Source organism: Penaeus chinensis, chromosome 33 (assembly GCF_019202785.1).
Source record: "Penaeus chinensis breed Huanghai No. 1 chromosome 33, ASM1920278v2, whole genome shotgun sequence".
Taxonomy (NCBI): Eukaryota; Metazoa; Arthropoda; class Malacostraca; order Decapoda; family Penaeidae; genus Penaeus; species Penaeus chinensis.
In genome coordinates, this window is record NC_061851.1 from 17,757,315 (window position 1) to 17,762,314 (window position 5,000).

General features: G+C 41.0%; 1 protein-coding gene across 1 annotated transcript in view; it reads right to left on the bottom strand.

Annotated features, from left to right (window-relative positions):
• LOC125043354 overlaps nt 1-5,000 on the bottom strand; it is a gene marked incomplete in the record, with an annotated part of 29,475 nt that overhangs the window by 24,016 nt on the left and 459 nt on the right.

Consider the following 5,000-nt stretch of genomic DNA (forward strand, 5'->3'; position numbering starts at 1 on the left):
AAAATCTACGGGATTTCATATGATCCAGATCCCCTGTGGTAATCGTATAATGCGTCCTAACCAATAAACCAACCTAACCTAACCCTGTGGGATTTATACACTACGATCTATATATTCCCTAGCCAGGGGGCTCTGCCCCCTGGACCCCCGTAGTATTAAATGCGCCTAGCCAGGGGGCTTCGCCCCCTGGACCCCCGTGGTGATATGTACGCCTAGCCAGGGGGCTACGCCCCCTGGACCCCCTTAGTAGTATATACGCCTAGCCCCAGGGTTAAACCACAAACCTTTATAAAGCGAGAGATCGAACTTTTCAGCGCTTCCGTCAGAATTGTTTGGTTTCTAATCACTTTTTTCGGCATTTGGGGCACTTGTTGGGCTCAAATATCAGGCTTTGATTGAGAATAATGTCCATTTGTCCTGTATATCCACCAAAAGACTTTAAAAATGACACGGAGTCGACGCAGCACTTAAAACGAAACATTTCTCACCGGTGTTTTTCACTGAATGGCCGCCGGGACGACCTGTCAAATCTCCCGGTGAACACACGCATGCGCACAAGGTTATTGTTCAGAATAGCGTAAATAACTCCCAAAAGACGTAAAAGAAGTATAATAAAACTAGAATAATGCATTACATACATGAATTCGGGAAAACAGACGCTAGTAATGACAAAATAAGCCTTCTCACAAGCGCGTAGCAATACATGGACTACTTGATGGATCGCAGTAATGAGTTACGCGTCACATTTGTTATGATCCTCGCAAGGTAAACATGGAAGGGGACTTAGAAAATGAAGGGGCCATCTTCTGTCTTCTCTGTCCTGTATCTCCCTTATTTTAGATATCCGAACCTATCACCATAGATGAAAAGTGTCTTACTTTTCGTCAAGGTATCCACTCCACACACTTATTTTACTGTACTTTTTGTGTGACATGCGCGGAAAATTTTCCTGGTTTTCTAACAAGGATGTCTACGCTCCTTACCGCATCTATTACACTTACTTCGACTTTACGTACAGTATGACAAGTCAGAAATTGTCAAAAACGTGAATGAAATCTTTCAGATATTTTCTTTCCCCTTATATCCTTAGTAACAGCTTTTCCTTTTTTATCTGACTTCTTGCTCCTGCCAAATGGGCCTTTTAACCCAGCCACCCGCTGGTACAAGTTCATAGCCTGCATGATGCGCTTTCTTTAGCTATGTGGTTCCCAAATTTCCCCAGGCTGGCGCCCACCTGGCTTACAAGTGCTTTCCATGACCCCCCCCCCCCCCCCCCCCCCATCATAGGCATGCGAACACATCGTTTTTATTCTCCTATGCTTCAAATTGAAAACAAGAGTAAACACAGAGAGAAATAAAGCCTAGTGTAGTAAATCAATATATTTAGCAGCATTAGCTGTTACTCCTCTAACGCCCCTTTTGGCTTCACAGCCCCCACCCCCCTCCCGATCTTTCTACCGCCCCTGGGGAACCAGTGCTTTAACTGGTCATATTATTTGCATATCTCGCGTAATAGCGTACAAGTTGAAGTCTTAATCGAAATCTTTAGGGCATGGATTGCTACCTGCCGATGAAAATCAACTGGTTATAATGGATAAATTAAAATCAGATGTAGCAAGCCCACGCCCCCTTTTCACTCTGCTTTGGGGAAACTATTATAAACTGTTATACATTCAATGTATGGTTCGTCTCCCATTATCAACGGTTTGGAACAACCAGTTCTACCAGCATTGATTATAGAATATTGGGTATAGGTAAAGTTCTGACTAGCCGTCTTTAAACCGGAAAAAAATATATGCATGTGATAGAGCAAATAAATCTAAGAAACTTATCTTCTATGAACTTCCGTCGCAAATCAGAAATAACGAAGTTATTGGACACGCAAGTGTCACAGAGCCCCGAATGAAAAACTATCTCAATATTTTAAAAATCGCCATCCGATATCCTTTCCTACTTTATGTAAACAAAACAATGATACCGTTTTATTTTGGTTCATTTATTGTAATACTTTCATTTCGTAACTAGAAAAATTCCGCATAAACTTACATGAAGGTGATTTTCTTTCTACATTAAAATGTCTGACAATACACGAGTAATACCATCATAAAATCGAGTATTTACAGTAATTATGACATTTCTTACTCTGCGCAAATCGATGTGTCTGGTCCATATTACGGGCAAGAGGGAACTGAAGAATTGCGCGCGATTTTCAAAATCAACAACGTTACCGCATGAACAGCGCACGAAACCTTTTGAAACTTTTATTATATACCACATGCGCGTGACATTTGTCACGAGAGCCAATAGCATTACAGGAAATGCTATAAACCAATCACATGCCATCATTTGCGCCACACGTATGTATAGTGGGCAAGGAGAGCAAATATACCAATCTCTGCTCAAAATGGATCTCAGGTGTGTAGGTTGTGACCCACATTATTATAGAGTTATATCTGATTATTTTGAAAAAAATGATAACGCTATAGAGTTCCTGAGGGCACACGGTGTTTTGCCAAGAGCGGTAAGTTGCCCGCATTGCGATTTACCTTGCAAATATCGTGAAGATCGACATATGTGGTATTGTGGCAGATGGAAAAAAATAGCAAAGACAAAACGGCGTAAAAGTTGCGTTTTCTCGACCAGCGATTACAATGGCACGTTTCTGCAGGGGACACATCTCGAACCTTTTAAAGTAATTTTATTTGTGAATCATTGGCTACAAAAACATTGGGATCACGCACAAATTATTAAATGTATTGGCATTTCTAAGCCAACTAGCGTAGATTGGAGGAGTTTTTGTTCTGAAGTAACCGAATATTGGTTACAAAATCAAAATTCAATAGGAGGTGCTGGTGTAATAGTTGAGATCGACGAGACGCTGCTCGTGCGCCGTAAGTATAATAGGGGCAGACAGTTGAGCCAGGTGTGGGTCTTTGGGGGTATTGAGCGTGTAAGTAAAAAGAAATTCGTTGTGCCATTAGTTGGCACTGACCGCAGTGCAGACACGCTCATACCCCTTATTAAGAAATATATCAAACCAGACAGTGTGATATACAGTGATGGATGGGCTGCTTACCGGAACCTACAACATCATGGTTACAAACATCTGAGTATTAATCATTCTGAGAATTTTGTAGACCCAGACGACCCACAAATACACACACAAAACGTAGAAAGGTTATGGAGGGACCTAAAGGAATGGGTCAAGCGGCCAGGTATTAGGGCCGCTTACATCAACCAATACCTGGCCCGCTATTTATTTATAAAATCAAATCAAACATCTCTGATCCATTCCTTCTTTCTACAAGCGGCAGAGCTGTATCCGCCGCAAGGCGGAAAAGAGAGAAAGATCGACTCGCCTGCCCCAGTCCCTCTAGACCTTTCATCTTCAGAGAGCGAGTGAAATCCGGTAAGAGTTCACACTTACCTGATTGCTTGTATGCATATAGTCCAAACAAAAACGTAATACAAAACAAATACCATTTTTTCGCGCACCTAAAGACAAATTTCTTCTGAAATAGCGATAATAAATTAATAATGTGTGAAACAGATAAACAAGGACACCATGTATAACGACCAATTATTGACAACTTAGCGATTATGCGGTGTTACAGACTGAGAAATTCTAGCCAATGAAAACTTCAGGCAATGACGTCAGAGTTTTCTGACCAATCAAAAACAGTTTTTCGGAAAGCCCTGCCCTCGCCCATTGAAAACGTTCAGTGTGTATCTGTCCGGTGGCCAAGGAAGTGTAGGTGTGAAAAAAAAAAAAAATATAGAAGCCGGCAGAAATGTTTACAAATTGCGAAATACACGTATAACTGGAAATACACGTATAACTGGAAATATTGCTACGCCGAGGACGTGTTATTGTAAAGCTTAATAACGGAGACGGGACGATATAAGGTTAGTAAAATTTAAGTAACGTTTAACGAGAACCGGCGAAATCTACATAGTTATTGCACGAAGTACATTTCAAGTAATAAGCCAATTAATGTAATAAAAATGCATACTTTTAATAGGATAATAATACATGCATTATTAATACAAATTATTTACGATTTGGCTATTGCAACCGACCGCAGTGGGTGTCGTGGCCGCGCGCGACGAAATCAGGCTAAAGCTTTCATAATTCCGCGGGACGAGCAATAAGGCTTGGCTGCGAGGCCTGAAGCCTCGCCACGGCCTCCGAAGTATTTTCGGCTCAGGCAAAGGTCAATAAGTTCCATCTTACATTTTAAGACCAGTATAAGTATTGAACGGTTACCATATTTGACGACAATCATCACTAAAGTTTGCAAGGTGTGTTACAAAAATGTGTAAGTTTTTTGTTTGAGAATAAAATTCACGGAGACTGCGTGTGCCGTTGCGGCACGGTCTCCGTGCGCGACACGTAACTGTCAGTAGCGCTTTTTTTTGTTTCTTTGCTTTGTATTTATTATCGCAGTCAATCAAAATACCGTTGTTATTTGAGGAACTATTAATGAAGCTTGTGTATGAATTTGAAACGGTCATCTGGAAACTTTCGAAACGCATTTTCATATTAAAAAGTTGATTGTGCCAAAACATGGTTTGATTCATTTGTATTGTCCGTCAATCAGGCAAAAAATAATCCTGGATTTAACCGCCGAATTGTATACCGTAATTGCATACGTGAAACATGGCCACTGTCCCCGTAGAGTTTCAGCAAGCCCGATTTTAAGTTAATTTAGTGTTTTTCTTGTTTTTCTGTGTGTAAATCATGCTAATTACCCTCCCATAATACAGTGCGAAGCCGAATCTTACACATTTGATCAACTTTGCCGTCGGGGAATACAAGTTCCGCTACTCATCAACGAGTCAAATGCGACGGAAAGCAACAGCATAACAGCGTTAAACTACGAGGGGAGATTACACTCCAAAAAAAGTGGTTTCGAAAGTCGGAGGCTGGATGAAACTTAACATTTACCGAATATTGATTTATTATGTCTATATGCGCCTATGGTGCCAGACACATATGT